The 18523-nt window shown below is 48.6% G+C and overlaps 1 protein-coding gene across 2 annotated transcripts in view; it reads left to right on the forward strand.

Moving 5' to 3' along the window:
- LOC138249656 (NACHT, LRR and PYD domains-containing protein 3-like) overlaps positions 1-18523 on the forward strand; it is an 886959-nt gene that overhangs the window by 57872 nt on the left and 810564 nt on the right. The gene's annotated exons all lie outside the window — the stretch shown is intronic.

Raw genomic sequence — 18523 nt, forward strand, 5'->3', positions numbered from 1 at the left:
CCTTGTGCCAGGTCCAGTTATCCCTTATTAGTGTAGAAGAGGTATTTCTAGCAGCTTAGGCTGATAGAAGGTAGCTATAGCAGAGCAGCTTAGGCTGAACTAGGAGACGAGTGAAGCTCCTACAGTACCACTGGTGTCATATGCACAATATCATAAGAAAACACAATACACAGATATACTAAAAATAAAGGTACTTTCTTTTTATGACAATATGCCAAAAGTATCTCAGTGAGTACCCTCAGTATGAGGATGCCAAGTATACACAAGATATATGTACACAATACCAAAATTATGCAGTAATAGCAAAAGGAAGTAATGCAAGCAGTGTAAAGTTACAATAGATTGCAATAGGAGCACATAGGTATAGGGGCAACACAAACCATATACCCCAAAAGTGGAATGCGAACCACAAATGGACCCCAAACTTATGTGAGCTTGTAGAGGGTCCCTGGGGCTGTAAGAAAACAGTGAGGGTTAGAAAAATAGCCCACCCCAAGACCCTGTAAGGTAGGTGTAAAGTGCACCTATAACCCCCAGAGAGCACAGAAGTCGTGATAGGGGGATTCTGCAAGGAAAACCAACACCAGCAAAGCAACAACAGTGGATTTCCGGACCTGAGTACCTGTAAGACAAGTGGACCAAGTCTAAGAGTTGCGACATTGTCGAGAGTGGGCAGGAGCCCAGGAAATGCCATCTGAGGGTGCAAGGAAGCTGCCATTGGATAGAAGAAGCTTGGTGTTTTGCAAGAACGAAGAGGACTAGGAACTTTCCCTTTGGAGGATGGATGTCCCACGTCGTGAAGAAGCTTGCAGAGGTGTTCCCACGCAGAAAGACTGCAAACAAGCCTTGCTAGCTGCAAGGGTCGCGGTTAGGGTTTTTGGATGCTGCTGTGGCCCAGGAGGGACCAGGATGTCGCCACTTGGATGAGGAGACAGAGGGGGCGCCCAGCAAGTCAGGGAGCCCTCACAGAAGCAGGCAGCACCCGCAGAAGTACTGGATCAGGCAGTTAGAAGAGGAGTGAACCGGAGTCCACCCGAAGTCAGAAAAGGGAGTCCCACGACGACGGAGGACAACTCAGAAGGTTGTGCACTGCAGGTTAGAGTGTCGGGGACCCAGGCTTGGCTGTGCATGAAGGAAATCCTGGAAGAGTGCACAGGAGCCGGAACAGCTCAAATCATGCGGTACCCAGCAATGCAGTCTAGCGTGGGGAGGCAAGGACTTACCTCCACCAAATTTGGACTGAAGAGTCACTGGACTGTGGGAGTCACTTGGACAGAGTTGCTGAGTTCCAGGGACCACGCTCGTCGTGCTGAGATGGGACCCAGAGGACCAGTGATGCTGTCTTTTGTTGCCTGTGGTTGCAGGGGGAAGATTCTGTCGACCCATGGGAGATTTCTTCAGAGCTCCTGGTGCAGAAAGGAGGCAGCCTACCCCCAGAGCATTCACCACCAAGAAACAGTCGAGAAAGCCAGCAGGATGAAGCGATACAAGCTTGCTAGTAGTCATCTTTGCTACTTTTTTGCTGTTTTGCAGGCGCCCTGAGCAGTCAGCGGTCGATCCTTTGGCAGAAGGTGGAGAGGGAGATGCATAGGAACTCTGGTGAGCTCTTGCATTCGGTATCTGAAGAATTCCCCAAAGGAGAGACCCTAAATAGCCAGAAAAGGAGGTTTGGCTACCTAGGAAGGAGGATAGGCTAGTAAAAAAGGTAAGAGCCTATCAGAAGGAGTCTCTGACGTCACCTGCTGGCACTGGCCACTCAGAGCAGTCCAGTGTGCCAGCAACACCTCTGTTTCCAAGATGGCAGAGGTCTGGGGCACACTGGAGGAGCTCTGGGCACCTCCCCTGGGAGGTGCAGGTCAGGGGAGTGGTCACTCCCCTTTCCTTTGTCCAGTTTCGCGCCAGAGCAGGGCTGGGGGATCCCTAAACCGTTGTAGACTGGCTTATGCAGAGATGGGCAGCACCTGTGCCCATCAAAGCATTTCCAGAGGCTGGGGAAGGCTACTCCTCCCCAGCCATCACACCTATTTCCAAAGGGAGAGGGTGTCACACCCTCTCTCAGAGGAAATCCTTTGTTCTGCCTTCCTGGGCCAGGGCTGCCTGGACCCCAGGAGGGCAGAAACCTGTCTGAGGGGTTGGCAGCAGCAGCAGCTGCAGTGGAGACCCCGGAAAGGCAGTTTGGCAGTACCCGGGTTGTGTGCTAGAGACCCGGGGGATCATGGAATTGTCTCCCCAATGCCAGAATGGCATTGGGGTGACAATTCCATGATCTTAGACATGTTACATGGCCATGTTCGGAGTTACCATTGTGACGCTATACATAGGTAGTGACCTATGTATAGTGCACATGTGTAATGGTGTCCCCGTACTCACAAAGTCCGGGGAACTTGCCCTGAATAATGTGCAGGCACCTTGGCTAGTGCCACGGTGCCCACACACTAAGAAACTTTGCACCCAATCTTCACCTGGTGAAGGTTAGACATATAGGTGACTTATAAGTTACTTAAGTGCAGTGGTAAATGGCTGTGAAATAACGTGGGCGTTATTTCACTCAGGCTGCACTGGCAGGCCTGTGTAAGAAATGTCAGATCTCCCAATGGGTGGCAAAAGAAATGCTGCAGCCCATAGGGATCTCCTGGAACCCCATTACCCTGGGTACCTAAGTACCATATACTAGGGAATTATAAGGGTGTTCCAGTATGCCAATGTGAATTGGTGAAATTGGTCACTAGCCTGTTAGTGACAATTTGGAAAGCAGAGAAAGCATAACCACTGAGGTTCTGGTTAGCAGAGCCTCAGTAAGACAGTTAGTAATCACTCAGGGAACACATACAGGGCACATACGTATGAGCACTGGGGCCCTGACTGGCAGGGTCCCAGTGACACATAGACTAAAACAACATATATGCAGTGAAATATGGGGGTAAAATGCCAGGCAAGATGGTACTTTCCTACACAACCCCCCCGCCAAACGAAGGACAATAAGACTAGCCATGACCTGATGAGTCTTCCTTGTCTAAGTGGAAATATCTGGAGAGTCCATCTGCATTGGAGTGGGTACTCCCAGGTCTATGTTCCACTGCATAGTCCATTCCCTGTAGAGATATGGACCACCTCAACAATTTAGGGTTTTCACCTTTCATTTGTTTTAGCCAAAGTAGAGGTTTGTGGTCTGTTTGAACATTGAAGTGAGTGCCAAACAGGTATGGCCTCAACTTTTTCAGTGCCCAGACCACAGCAAAGGCCTCCCTTTCTATGGCAGACCAATGCTTTTCTCTAGGGGTCAACCTCCTGCTTATAAAAGCAACAGGTTGATCCTGGCCCTCAGAATTGAGTTGTGATAAGACTGCCCCTACCCCTAATTCAGATGCATCAGTTTGAACAATGAATTTCGTGGAGTATGTAGGAGGCTGGACTGGCTTGTAGTGAGTACCAAGGGGTACTTACACCTTGCACCAGGCCCAGGTATCCCTTATTAGTGTATAGGGGTGTCTAGCAGCTTAGGCTGATAGAAAATGGTAGCTTAGCAGAGCAGCTTAGGCTGAACTAGGAGACAAGTGAAGCTCCTACAGTACCACTAGTGTCACTTGCACAATATCATAAGAAAACACAATACACAGATATACTAAAAATAAAGGTACTTTATTTTTATGACAATATGCCAAAGTATCTCAGTGAGTACCCTCAGTATGAGGATAGCAAATATACACAAAATATATGCACACTATACCAAAAATATGCAGTATAGCAATAGGAAACAGTGCAAACAATGTATAGTTACAATAGGATGCAATGGGAGCACATAGGGATAGGGGCAACACAAACCATATATTCCAAAAGTGGAATGCGAACCACGAATGGACCCCAAACCTATGTGACCTTGTAGAGGGTCGCCGGGACTGCAAGAAAACAGTGAGGGTTAGAAAAATAGCCCACCCCAAGATCCTGAAAAGTGAGTGCAAAGTGCACTGAAGTTCCCCAAAGAGCACAGAAGTCATGATAGGGGAATACTGCAGGAAAGACCCACACCAGCAATGCAACAACGATGGATTTCCAGACTAGAGTACCTGTGGAACAAGGGGACCAAGTCCAAAAGTCACGATCAAGTCGAGAGTGGGCAGATGCCCAGGAAATGCCAGCTGTGGGTGCAAAGAAGCTGCTAGTAGGCAGTAGAAGCTGAGGATTCTGCAGGAACGACAAGGGCTAGAAACTTCCCCTTTGGAGGATGGATGTCCCACATCGTGAAGAGTCGTGCAGAAGTGTTTTCCCGCCAAAAGACCGCAAACAAGCCTTGCTAGCTGCAGGCTTGCGGTTTAGGGTTTTTGGATGCTGCTGTGGCCCAGGAGGGACCAGGATGTCGGCAATTGCGTGAGGGGACAGAGGGGGCGTCCAGCAAGACAAGGAGCCCTCTCAAAAGCAGGCAGCACCCGCAGAAGTGCCGGAACAGGCACTACGAAGTGGAGTGAAACGGTGCTCACCCAAAGTTGCACAAGAGAGTCCCACGCCGCCGGAGGACAACTCAGGAGGTCGTGCAATGCAGATTAGAGTGCCGTAGACCCAGGCTTGGCTGTGCACAAAGGAAATCCTGGAAAAGTGCACAGGAGCCGGAGTAGCTGCAAAAGACGCGGTTCCCAGCAATGCAGTCTGGCATGGGGAGGCAAGGAATTACCTCCACCAAACTTGGACTGAAGAGTCACTGGACTGTGGGAGTAACTTGGACAGAGTTGCTGAGTTCAACCTCGCTCGTCGTGCTGAGAGGAGACCCACAGGACCGGTAATGCAGTTCTTTGGTGCCTGCGGTTGCAGGGGGAAGATTCCGTCGACCCACGGGAGATTTCTTCGGAGCTTCTAGTGCAGAGAGGAGGTAGACTACCCCCAAAACATGCACCACCAGGAAAACAGTTGAGAAGGCGGCTGGATCGGCGTTACAGTGTCGCAGTAGTCGTCTTTGCTACTTTGTTGCAGTTTTGCAGGCTTCCAGCGCGGTCAGCAGTCGATTCCTTAGCAGAAGGTGGAGAGGGAGATGCATAGGAACTCTGGTGAGCTCTTGCATTCGGTATCTAAGGAATTCCCCAAAGCAGAGACCCTAAATAGCCAGAAAAGAGGGTTTGGCTACTTAGGAGAGAGGATAGGCTAGCAACACCTGAAGGAGCCTATCAGAAGGAGTCTCTGACGTCACCTGCTGGCCCTGGCCACTCAGAGCAGTCCAGTGTGCCAGCAGCACCTCTTTTTCCAAGATGGCAGAGGTCTGGAGCACACTGGAAGAGCTCTGGGCACCTCCCAGGGGAGGTGCAGGTCAGGGGAGTGGTCACTCCCCTTTCCTTTGTCCAGTTTCGCGCCAGAGCAGGGCTGAGGGGTCCCTGAACCGGTGTAGACTGGCTTATGCAGAAATGGGCACCATCTGTGCCCATGAAAGCATTTCCAGAGGCTGGGGGAGGCCACTCCTCCCCTGCCTTAACACCTTTTTCCAAAGGGAGAGGGTGTAACACCCTCTCTCTGAGGAAGTCCTTTGTTCTGCCTTCCTGGGCCAAGCCTGGCTGGACCCCAGGAGGGCAGAAACCTGTCTGAGGGGTTGGCAGCAGCAGCAGCTGCAGTGAAACCCCTGAAAAGGTAGTTTGGCAGTATCCGGGTCTGTGCTAGAGACCCGTGGGATCATGGGATTGTGCCAACAATGCCAGGATGGCATAGAGGGGGCAATTCCATGATCATAGACATGTTACATGGCCATATTCGGAGTTACCATTGTGAAGCTACACATAGGTAGTGACCTATGTGTAGTGCACGCGTGTAATGGTGTCCCCGCACTCACAAAGTCCGGGGAATTTGCCCTGAACAATGTGGGGGCACCTTGGCTAGTGCCAGGGTGCCCACACACTAAGGCCCATATTTATACTTTTTGACGCTAAACTGCGCTAACGCAGTTTAGCGTCCAAAAATTTAGCGCCGTCTAACGCCATTCTGAAGCGCCATGCGGGGGCCGTATTTATGGAATGGCGTTAGTCGGCGCAAGCAGACCGGCGCTGCCTGGTGTGCGTGGAAAAAAACCACATAGACCAGGCAGCGCCGGCGTTGGGCAAAAATGACGTTAGGGCGTCTTAAAATGGGGCAAGTCAGGTTGAGCCAAAAAATTCGCCTCAACCCGATTTGCGCCATTTTTTTACGACGCCCAGACGCCATTTCATGACTCCTGTCTTAGTAAAGACAGGAGTCATGCCCCCTTGCCCAATGGCCATGCCCAGGGGACTTGTGTCCCCTGGGCATGGTCATTGGGCATAGTGGCATGTAGGGGGGCACAAATAAGGCCCCCCTATGCCACCCAAAAAAAATTAAAAAATATAAAAAATTATACTTACCTGAACTTACCTGAATGTCCCTGGGGTGGGTCCCTCCATCCTTGGGTGTCCTCCTGGGGTGGGCAGGGGTGGCAGGGGGGGTGCCTGGGGGCAGGGGAGGGCACCTGTGGGCTCATTTTGAGCCCACAGGCCCCTTAACGCCTACCCTGACCCAGGCGTTAAATAGTGGCGCAAATGCGGGGTTTTTTGACCCGCCACCTCCCGGGCGTGATTTTTGCCCGGGAGTATAAATACGACGCATTTGCGTCGCCGTTATTTTTTTAGACGGGAACACCTTCCTTGCATCTCATTAACGCAAGGAAGGCGTTCACGCTAAAAAATGACGCTCTTTGCCAATACTTTGGCGCTAGACGCGTCTAACGCCAAAGTAAAAATATGGCGTTAGTTTTGCGCCGAATTTGCGTCGAAAAAAACGACGCAAATTCGGCGCAAACGGAGTATAAATACGGGCCTAAGTAACTTAGCACCCAACCTTTACCAGGTAAAGGTTAGACATATAGGTGACTTATAAGTTACTTAAGTGCAGTGGTAAATGGCTGTGAAATAACGTGGACGTTATTTCACTCAGGCTGCAGTGGCAGGCCTGTGTAAGAATTGTCAGAGCTCCCTATGGGTGGCAAAAGAAATGCTGCAGCCCATAGGGATCTCCTGGAACCCCAATACCCTGGGTACCTCAGTACCATATACTAGGGAATTATAAGGGTGTTCCAGTATGCCAATGTAAATTGGTGAAATTGGTCACTAGCCTGTTAGTGACAATTTGGAAAGAAATGAGAGAGCATAACCACTGAGGTTCTGGATAGCAGAGCCTCAGTGAGACAGTTAGTCATAACACAGGTAAAACATTCAGGGCACACTTATGAGCACTGGGGCCCTGGCTGGCAGGGTCCCAGTGACACATACAACTAAAACAACATATATACAGTGAAAAATGGGGGTAACATGCCAGGCAAGATGGTACTTTCCTACAGAGTAACATGGGCTTTTTAGGACAGGTGCAGTGCACATGGCCTGTTTGAGCTCCTCAAAAGCTTTCTGACAGCTAGCTGTCCACAATACCTTTTCAGGCATCTTCTTTCTAGTGAGATCATTAAGTGGGGCTGCAATGGAGCCATAGTTTTTAATGAATCTCCTGTAATACCCAGTGAGGCCTAGGAAGGCTCTCACCTGGGTCTGAGTTGTAGGGGAAACCCAATCCATGATTGTCTGGATTTTCCCCTGAAGTGGTGCAATCTGTTCTCCACCTACCAGGTGTCTCAGATAAACCACTTTCCCCTGCCCTATCTGGCACTTTGAAGCCTTGATAGTGAGGCCTGCCTTTTGCAGGGCCTCCAAATCTTTCCACAGGTGGACCAGGTGATCATCCCAGGTGGAGGTAAAGACAGCTATATCGTCCAGATATGCTGCACTAAAAGCCTCCAACCCTTGCAGGAGTGTATTCACCAACCTCTGAAAAGTGGCAGGTGCATTTTTCAAACCAAAGGGCATTACTGTGAATTGGTAGTGCCCTCCAATAGTCGAAAATGCAGTTTTTGCTTTAGCATCCTCTGATAATTTGATCGGCCAATACCCTGCAGTCAAATCAAAGGTGCTTAGATACTTGGCAGATGCCAGTGTATCTATCAGCTCATCTGCCCTGGGTATAGGGTGAGCATCAGTTTTTGTTACCTGGTTGAGACCTTTGTAATCTACACAAAACCTCATCTCCCTTTTTCCATCTTTTGAGTGAGGCTTTGGTACAGCCACCACAGGAGAGGTCCATGGGCTTTCAGAATGTTCAACCACTCCCAGATCAAGCATTTCTGAACTTCTTGCTTTATGCAGTCCCTGACATGGTCAGGCTGCCTATAAATTTTACTTTTGACAGGCAAGCTGTCTCCAGTATCAATTGTGTGTTCACACCAAGATGTGGTGCCTGGCACAGTTGAAAAGAGTTCAGAAAACTGACCTAGGAGATTTATGCAGTTGTCTTTCTGCTCTGCAATAAGACAGTCTGCCAAAACTACACCTTCCACTAAAGCATCATCTTCAGTGGAAGAGAAGAGATCAGGGAGAGGGTCACTCTCTTCTTTCTGTCCTTCATCTGTTGCCATGAGCAGGGTGAGATCAGCCCTGTCATAGTAGGGTTTTAGGCGGGTGTAGGAAAGTACCATCTTGCCTGGCATGTTTCACTGTATATATGTTGTTTTAGTTGTATGTGTCACTGGGACCCTGCCGGCCAGGGCCCCAGTGCTCATAAGTGTGCCCTGTATGTGTTACCTGTGTGATGACTAACTGTCTCACTGAGGCTCTGCTAACCAGAACCTCAGTGGTTATGCTCTCTCATTTCTTTCCAAATTGTCACTAACAGGCTAGTGACCAATTTACATTGGCATACTGGAACACCCTTATAATTCCCTAGTATATGATACTGAGGTACCCAGGATATTGGGGTTCCAGGAGATCCCTAGGAGCTGCAGCAATTCTTTTGCCACCCATAGGGAGCTCTGACAATTCTTACAAAGGCCTGCCATTGCATCCTGAGTGAAATAACGTCCACGTTATTTCACAGCCATTTACCACTGCACTTAAGTAACTTATAAGTCACCTATATGTCTAACCTTTACCTGGTAAAGGTTGGGTGCTGAGTTACTTATTGTGTGGGCACCCTGGCACTAGCCAAGGTGCCCCCACATTGTTCAGGGCAAATTCCCCGGACTTTGTGAGTGCGGGGACACCATTACACGTGTGCACTATACATATGTCACTACATATGTATAGCGTCACAACGGTAACTCCGAACATGGCCATGTAACATGTCTAAGATCATGGAATTGTCACCCCAATGCCATTCTGGCATTGGGGAGACAATTCCATGATCCCCTGAGTCTCTAGCACAGACCCGGGTACTGCCAAACTACCTTTCCCGGGGTTTCACTGCAGCTGCTGCTGCTGCCAAACCCTCAGACAGTTTTCTGCCCTCCTGGGGTCCAGCCAGGCTTGGCCCAGGAAGGCAGAACAAAGGACTTCCTCAGAGAGAGTGTGTTACACCCTCTCCCTTTGGAAAAAGGTGTCAGGGCTGGGGACGAGTACCCTCCCCCAGCCTCTGGAATTGCTTTGATGGGCACAGATGGTGCCCATCTCTGCATAAGCCAGTCTACACCGGTTCAGGGATCCCCCAGCCCTGCTCTGGCGTGAAACTGGACAAAGGAAAGGGGAGTGACCACTCCCCTGACCTGCACCTCCCCTGGGAGGTGCCCAGAGCTCCTCCAGTGTGCTCCAGACCTCTGCCATCTTGGAAACAGAGGTGCTGCTGGCACACTGGACTGCTCTGAGTGGCCAGTGCCACCACGAGACGTCAAAGACTCCTTCTGATAGGCTCCTTCAGGTGTTGCTAGCCTATCCTCTCTCCTAGGTAGCCAAACCCTCTTTTCTGGCTATTTAGGGTCTCTGTCTCTGGGGATTCCTCAGATAACGAATGCAAGAGCTCATCCAAGTTCCTCTGCATCTCTCTCTTCACCTTCTGACAAGGAATCGACTGCTGACCGCGATGGAAGCCTGCAAAACTGCAACAAAGTAGCAAAGACGACTACTGCAACTCTGTAACGCTGATCCTGCCGCCTTCTCAACTGTTTTCCTGGTGGTGCATGCTGTGGGGGTAGTCTGCCTCCTCTCTGCACTAGAAGCTCCGAAGAAATCTCCTGTGGGTCGACGGAATCGTCCCCCTGCAACCGCAGGCACCAAAGAACTGCATCACCGGTACCTTGGGTCTCGTCTCAGCACGACGAGCGAGGTCCCTTGAATCCAGCAACTCTGTCCAAGTGACTCCCACAGTCCAGTGACTCTTCAGTCCAAGTTTGGTGGAGGTAAGTCCTTGCCTCCCAACGCCAGACTGCATTGCTGGGAACCGTGACTTTTGCAACTACTCCGGCCTCCGTGCACTTCCGGCGGAAATCCTTTGTGCACAGTCCAGCCTGGGTCCACGGCACTCTAACCTACATTGCACGACTTCCTAAGTTGTCCTCCGGCGACATGGGACTCCTTTGTGCGACTTCGGGTGAGCACCATTTCACGCATCTTCGTAGTGCCTGTTCCGGCACTTCTGCGGGTGCTGCCTCCTTCTGAGAGGGCTCCTTGTCTTGCTCGACGCCCCCTCTGTTCTCAGACGCAATTGGCGACATCCTGGTCCCCCCTGGGCCACAGCAGCATCCAAAAACCCTAACCGCACGATTTGCAGCTAGCAAGGCTTGTTGGCAGTCTTTCAGTGGAAAAACACTTCTGCACGACTCTCCACGGCGTGGGGGATCCGTCCTCCAAAGGGGAAGTCTCTAGCCCTTGTCGTTCCTGCAGAATCCTCAGCTTCTACTGTCCAGTAGTAGCTTCTTTGCACCCACAGCTGGCATTTCCTGGGCATCTGCCCATCTCCGACTTGCTTGTGACTTTTGGACTTGGTCCCCTTATTCCACAGGTACCCTCGACTGGAAATCCCTCGTTGTTGCATTGCTGGTTTGTGTCTTTCCTGCAGAATTCCCCTATCACGACTTCTATGTCCTTTGGGGAACTTTAGTGCACTTTGCACTCACTTTTCAGGGTCTTGGGGTGGGCTATTTTTCTAACCCTTACTATTTTCTAATAGTCCCAGCCACCCTCTACAAGGTCACATAGGTTTGGGGTCCATTCGTGGTTCGCATTCCACTTTTGGAGTATATGGTTTGTGTTCCCCTATTCCTAGGTGTCCCCATTGCATCCTATTGTAACTATACATTGTTTGCACTGTTTTCTAATACTATTACTGCATATTTTGGTATTGTGTACATATATCTTGTGTATATTTGCTATCCTCATACTGAGGGTACTCTCTGAGATACTTTGGCATATTGTCATAAAAATAAAGTACCCTTTATTTTTAGTATATCTGTGTATTGTGTTTTCTTATGATATTGTGCATATGACACTAGTGGTACTGTAGGAGCTTCACTCGTCTCCTAGTTCAGCCTAAGCTGCTCTGCTAAGCTACCATTATCTATCAGCCTATGCTGCTAGACACCCTATACACTAATAAGGGATAACTGGGCCTGGTGCAAGGTGCAAGTACCCCTTGGTACTCACTACAAGCCAGTCCAGCCTCCTACATTGGTTGTGCAGCGGTGGGATAAGTGCTTTGAGACTACTTACCACTCTTGTCATTGTACTTTTCATAAGAGAAAAATATACAAAACAAGTTCAGTGTATGTACACCTAACCAAAAAGTTTTGCATTTCCTCTTTTCACTCTTTTCTAAAGTGCTGAAAAGTACCTCTAAACTTTCTAAAAAGTTATTAAAAGTTTAAAAAGTTTTTTTTCTGTCTTTCCAAAAAGTTCTGAAAAACTTTTTTCTCTTTTTCTGTCACTTAAACTCTTTCTAGAAATGTCTGGCACAGGCCAAACTGTTGATCTGTCCAAACTTGCATATGACCACCTTAGCTGGAAAGGAGCAAGGAGTCTCTGTATAGAAAGAGGTTTGAGTGTAGGGAAGAATCCTTCCTTGGAATTATTGCTTAACATGCTTAGAGAACAACATAAGGCCAAAAGGGCCCCATCTGTTGAAAAAGTAGCTAATGGTTCCCAATCTGATCCAGGGACTCCCCTAGGAAAAGATTCAGGAAAGAAACTTCCTAGCCTGCCCATTACTAGACAGTCTAGCATAGTTGGTACTGATGTAGAGTCACACCATACAGATAGTGTTGTCTCACATCATAACAAGAGCATTCCTTCTCACTACAGTAGAAGTGAGGTTTCTGTTAACCAAGCTGTTAAGGTGCCCTCTGTAAGGGATAGGTCTCCTTCTGTCCATTCTCACCATACTTCTGTTTCAAGGCATGTCCCTCCCACCCACCCTGATGACAGATTGTTAGAAAGGGAGCTCAATAGATTGAGAGTGGAACAAACCAGACTGAAGCTCAAGAAGCAACAGCTGGATTTGGATAGACAGACCTTAGAAGTAGAGAAGGAGAGACAGAAGTTGGGTTTAGAAACCCATGGTGGCAGCAGCAGTATTCCCCATAGTCATCCTGCAAAAGAGCATGATTCCAGGAATCTGCACAAGATAGTTCCCCCTTATAAGGAGGGGGATGACACTAACAAGTGGTTTGCTGCGCTTGTGAGGGCCTGTGCTGTACAGGATGTCCCTCAAAGGCAGTGGGCTGCTATCCTATGGCTATCATTTAGTGGAAAAGGTAGGGATAGGCTCCTTACTGTGAAAGAAAATGAAGCCAATGATTACAAAGTTCTTAAGAATGCACTCCTGGATGGTTATGGCTTAACCACTGAACAGTACAGGATAAAGTTCAGAGAGACCAAAAAGGAGTCTTCACAAGACTGGGTTGATTTCATTGACCATTCAGTGAAGGCCTTGGAGGGGTGGTTACATGACAGTAAAGTTACTGATTATGACAGCCTGTATAACTTGATCCTGAGAGAGCATATTCTTAATAATTGTGTGTCTGATTTGTTGCACCAGTACTTGGTGGACTCTGATCTGACCTCTCCCCAAGAATTGGGAAAGAAGGCAGACAAATGGGTCAGAACAAGGGTGAACAGAAAAGTTCATACAGGGGGTGACAAAGATGGCAACAAAAAGAAGGATGGTAAGTCTACTGACAAGGGTGGGGACAAATCTAAAAATGAGACTTCATCAGGCCCACAAAAACACTCTGGTGGGGGTGGTGGGCCAAAATACTCTTCTAATCAAAACAATGAAAAGAAACCATGGTGCTATTTATGTAAAATAAAAGGCCATTGGACAACAGATCCCAGTTGTCCAAAGAAAAGCACCAAGCCTCCTACCACTACAACCCCTACTGCTACACCTAGTGTCCCTACTAATAGCAGTGGTGGTGGGAGCAAACCTACTAATAGCCAATCCAAGGGAGTAGCTGGGCTCACTTTTGGTAACTTAGTTGGGGTTGGTCTTGTTAGGGAGACCACAGAGGCTGTGTTAGTCTCTGAGGGGGCTATTGATTTAGCCACCTTAGTTGCTTGTCCCCTTAATATGGATAAGTACAAGCAGCTACCCCTAATAAATGGTGTTGAGGTTCAGGCCTACAGGGACACAGGTGCCAGTGTCACAATGGTGATAGAGAAACTGGTCCACCCTGAACAACACCTACTTGGTCACCAGTACCAAGTAACCGATGCTCACAACAACACACTTAGCCACCCCATGGCTGTTGTAAATCTCAACTGGGGGGGGGGTTACTGGTCCAAAGAAAGTTGTGGTAGCCTCAGATTTACCTGTAGACTGTCTACTAGGAAATGATTTGGAGACATCAACTTGGTCAGATGTGGAGTTGGAGGCCCATGCAGCAATGCTGGGCATCCCAGGGCATATTTTTGCTTTAACCAGGGCTCAGGCCAAAAAGCAAAAAGGACAGGGTGACTTGGATCCTGGAACAATGGACCAAGTGCTCCCTAAAGCTAGGGCTAGTAGAAGTAAAGCACTTCCTACTATCCCTCCCTCTACAGTGGATTCTAATTCTGAGGAAGAAGAATTTCCACCCTGTGCAAAACCTACACCAGAGGAGCTGGAAGCAGACACTGCTGAGCTTTTGGGTGAAGGGGGGCCTGCCAGGGAGGAGCTGAGTGTGGCACAGCAAACCTGTCCCACACTAGAGGGTCTAAGACAGCAAGCTGTCAAACAAGCTAATGGGGATGTCAGTGACTCTCACAGAGTTTACTGGGAAGACAACCTCCTGTACACTGAAGCAAGGGATCCTAAACCTGGAACTGCCAGGAGGTTAGTGATTCCTCAGGAGTACAGAAAGTTCCTCCTAACTATAGCCCACGACATCCCCCTAGCTGGACATCTGGGACAAATGAAAACTTGGGACAGACTTGTTCCCTTGTTTCATTGGCCTAGAATGTCTGAGGACACAAAAGAGTTTTGTAAGTCCTGTGAAACCTGTCAAGCCAGTGGCAAGACAGGTGGCACCCCAATGGCACCCCTTATCCCACTGCCTGTGGTTGGGGTTCCCTTTGAAAGGGTAGGGGTTGACATAGTTGGCCCCCTTGACCCTCCTACTGCTTCAGGAAATAGGTTTATCTTGGTGGTAGTGGACAATGCCACAAGATATCCTGAAGCAATTCCTCTAAGGACCACTACAGCTCCTGCAGTGGCAAAGGCCCTCCTGGGAATCTTTTCCAGGGTGGGCTTCCCAAAAGAGGTGGTATCAGACAGGGGAAGCAATTTCATGTCTGCTTACTTAAAGGCCATGTGGAAAGAGTGTGGTGTGACTTACAAGTTCACTACACCCTATCATCCACAAACAAATGGACTGGTGGAGAGATTTAACAAAACTCTCAAAGGCATGATTATGGGACTCCCTGAAAAACTCCGCAGGAGATGGGATATCCTTTTACCATGCATCCTTTTTGCCTACAGGGAGGTACCCCAGAAAGGAGTGGGCTTCAGCCCCTTTGAACTCCTCTTTGGACACCCTGTTAGGGGTCCACTAACACTTGTCAAGGAGGGTTGGGAACAACCTTTAAAAGCTCCAAAACAAGATATTGTGGATTATGTACTTGGCCTCAGATCAAGGATTGCTGAGTACATGAAAAAGGCCAGTAAAAACCTTCAGGCCAGCCAAGAGCTCCAAAAGCAATGGCATGACCAGAAGGCTGTTTTGGTTCAGTACAAACCAGGGCAGAAAGTGTGGGTCTTGGAGCCTGTGGCCCCAAGAGCACTCCAAGATAAATGGAGTGGACCCCACACAATTGTTGAGAAAAAGGGTGAAGTCACCTACTTAGTTGACTTAGGCACTGCCAGGAGTCCCCTTAGGGTGCTCCATGTCAATCGCCTGAAACCCTACTATGACAGGGCTGATCTCACCCTGCTCATGGCAACTGATGAGGGACAGGAAGAAGATAGTGATCCTCTACCTGATCTCTTTTCTTCCACAGAACAAGATGCTCTAGTGGAAGGTGTAGTTTTGGCTGATTGTCTTACTGCTGAGCAGAAAGACCATTGCATAAATCTCCTGGGTCAGTTTTCTGAACTCTTCTCTACTGTGCCAGGTACCACTTCTTGGTGTGAGCACACTATAGATACTGGAGACAGCTTGCCTGTCAAAAGTAAGATCTATAGGCAGCCTGACCATGTCAGGGACTGCATAAAGCAAGAGGTGCAGAAAATGTTAGAACTGGGAGTGGTTGAGCACTCTGAAAGTCCATGGGCCTCTCCTGTGGTACTTGTACCAAAACCTCATTCCAAGGATGGAAAGAAGGAAATGCGGTTTTGTGTAGACTACAGAGGTCTCAACCAGGTAACCAAAACTGATGCTCACCCTATACCCAGGGCAGATGAGCTCATAGATACACTGGCATCTGCCAAGTATCTAAGCACTTTTGATTTGACTGAAGATCAAATTATCAGAAGATGCTAAACCTAAAACTGCATTTTCAACCATTGGAGGCCATTACCAATTCACAGTAATGCCTTTTGGATTGAAAAATGCACCTGCCACTTTTCAGAGGTTGGTGAACACAGTCCTACAAGGGCTGGAAGCTTTTAGTGCAGCATATGTGGATGATATAGCTGTCTTTAGCTCCAGCTGGGATGATCACCTGGTCCACCTATGGAAAGTTTTGGAGGCCCTGCAAAAGGCAGGCCTCACTATCAAGGCTTCAAAGTGCCAGATAGGGCAGGGAAAGGTGGTTTATCTGGGACACCTTGTTGGTGGGGAACAGATTGCACCACTTCAGGGGAAAATCCAAACTATTATAGATTGGGTTCCCCCTTCTACTCAGACTCAGGTGAGAGCCTTCCTAGGCCTCACTGGGTATTACAGGAGGTTCATTAAGAACTATGGCTCCATTGCAGCCCCTCTTAATGACCTCACATCCAAGAAAATGCCTAAAAAGGTATTATGGACAGCAAACTGTCAGAAAGCTTTTAAGGAGCTGAAGCAGGCCATGTGCTCTGCACCTGTCCTGAAAAGCCCTTGTTACTCTAACAAATTCTATGTCCAAACTGATGCATCTGAATTAGGAGTAGGGGCAGTCCTATCACAACTTAATTCTGAGGGCCAGGATCAACCTGTTGCTTTTATTAGTAGGAGGTTGACCCCTAGAGAAAAGCGATGGTCTGCCATTGAGAGGGAGGCCTTTGCTGTGGTCTGGGCACTGAAGAAGTTGAGGCCATACCTGTTTGGCACTCACTTCATTGTTCAGACAGACCACAAACCTCTACTTTGGCTAAAACAAATGAAAGGTGAAAATCCTAAATTATTGAGGTGGTCCATATCCCTACAGGGAATGGACTATACATGGAACATAGACCTGGGAGTAGCCACTCCAATGCAGATGGACTCTCCAGATATTTCCACTTAGACAATGAAGTCTCATCAGGTCATTGCTAGTCTTATTGTCCTTTGTTTGGGGGGGGGGGGTTGTGTAGGAAAGTACCATCTTGCCTGGCATGTTACCCCCATTTTTCACTGTATATATGTTGTTTTAGTTGTATGTGTCACTGGGACCCTGCCAGCCAGGGCCCCAGTGCTCATAAGTGTGCCTGAATGTGTTACCTGTGTTATGACTAACTGTCTCACTGAGGCTCTGCTATCCAGAACCTCAGTGGTTATGCTCTCTCATTTCTTTCAAATTGTCACTAACAGGCTAGTGACCAATTTTACCAATTTTATTGGCTTACTGGAACACCCTTATAATTCCCTAGTATATGGTACTGAGGTACCCAGGGTATTGGGGTTCCAGGAGATCCCTATGGGCTGCAGCATTTCTTTTGCCACCCATAGGGAGCTCTGACAATTCTTACACAGGCCTGCCACTGCAGCCTGAGTGAAATAACGTCCACGTTATTTCACAGCCATTTACCACTGCACTTAAGTAACTTATAAGTCACCTATATGTCTAACCTTTACCTGGTAAAGGTTAGGTGCAAAGTTACTTAGTGTGAGGGCATCATTTTAGACCATTTATTTGGGGTCTCATGTGATCACAAGCCACTTAGGTGGTAGCTAGCAAGGGTCTCAGTCATGCCTCACCACGCTTGGCGCGTATGTCTATAAGATTACTAGATTATGTAGGAAAGTACCATCTTGCCTGCCATGTTACCCCCATTTTCACTTTATGTTTGTTTTAGCCCCTGTGTCACTGGGATCCTGTTAGCCAGGACCCCAGTGCTCATAAGTGTGCCCTGTATGTGTTCCCTGTGTGGTGCCTAACTGTATCACTGAGGCTCTGCTAACCAGAACCTCAGTGGTTATGCTCTCTCTGCTTTTAAAATTGTCACTGCAGGCTAGTGACTAAATTCACCAATTCTCATTGGCATACAGGAACACCCTTATAAATCCCTTGTATATGGTACCTAGGTACCCAGGGTATTGGGGTTCCAGGAGATCCCTATGGGCTGAATCATTTCTTTTGCCACCCATAGGGAGCTCTGACAATTCTTACACAGGCCTGCCACTGCACCCTGAGTGAAATAACGTCCGCGTTATTTCACAGCCATTTTACACTGCACTTAAGTAACGTATAAGTCACGTATATATTTAACCCTCACTTAGTGAAGGTTAGGTGCCAAGTTACTTAGTGTGTGGGCACCCTGGCACTTGCCAAGGTGCCCCCACATTGTTCAGGGCAAATTCCCCGGACTTTGTGAGTGCGGGGACACCATTACACACGTGCACTACATATAGGTCACTACCTATATGTAGCGTCACAATGGTAACTCCGAACATGGCCATGTAACATGTCTAGGATCATGGAATTGTCACCCTAATACCATTCTGGTATTGGGGGCACAATTCCATGCATCCCCAGGTCTCTAGCACAGAACCTGGGTACTGCCAAACTGCCTTTCCGGGATTTCCACTTCTGCTGCTGCCAACCCCTCACACAGGTTTCAGCCCCCCTGCGGTCTGGGCAGCCCAGGAAGGCAGAACAAAGGATTTCCTCTGAGAGAGGGTGTTACACCCTCTCCCTTTGGAAATAGGTGTGAAGGGCTGGGGAGGAATAGCCTCCCCCAACCTCTGGAAATGCTTTGACAGGCACAGATGGTGCCCATCTCTGCATAAGCCAGTCTACACCAGTTCAGGGATCCCCCAGCCCTGCTCTGGCGTGAAACTAGACAAAGGAAAGGGGAGTGACCACTCCTCTGACCAGTACCTCCCAAGGGAGATGCCCAGAGCTCCTCCAGTGTG

This window comes from Pleurodeles waltl, chromosome 8, assembly GCF_031143425.1.
Source record: "Pleurodeles waltl isolate 20211129_DDA chromosome 8, aPleWal1.hap1.20221129, whole genome shotgun sequence".
In the NCBI taxonomy this organism is placed as follows: domain Eukaryota; kingdom Metazoa; phylum Chordata; class Amphibia; order Caudata; family Salamandridae; genus Pleurodeles; species Pleurodeles waltl.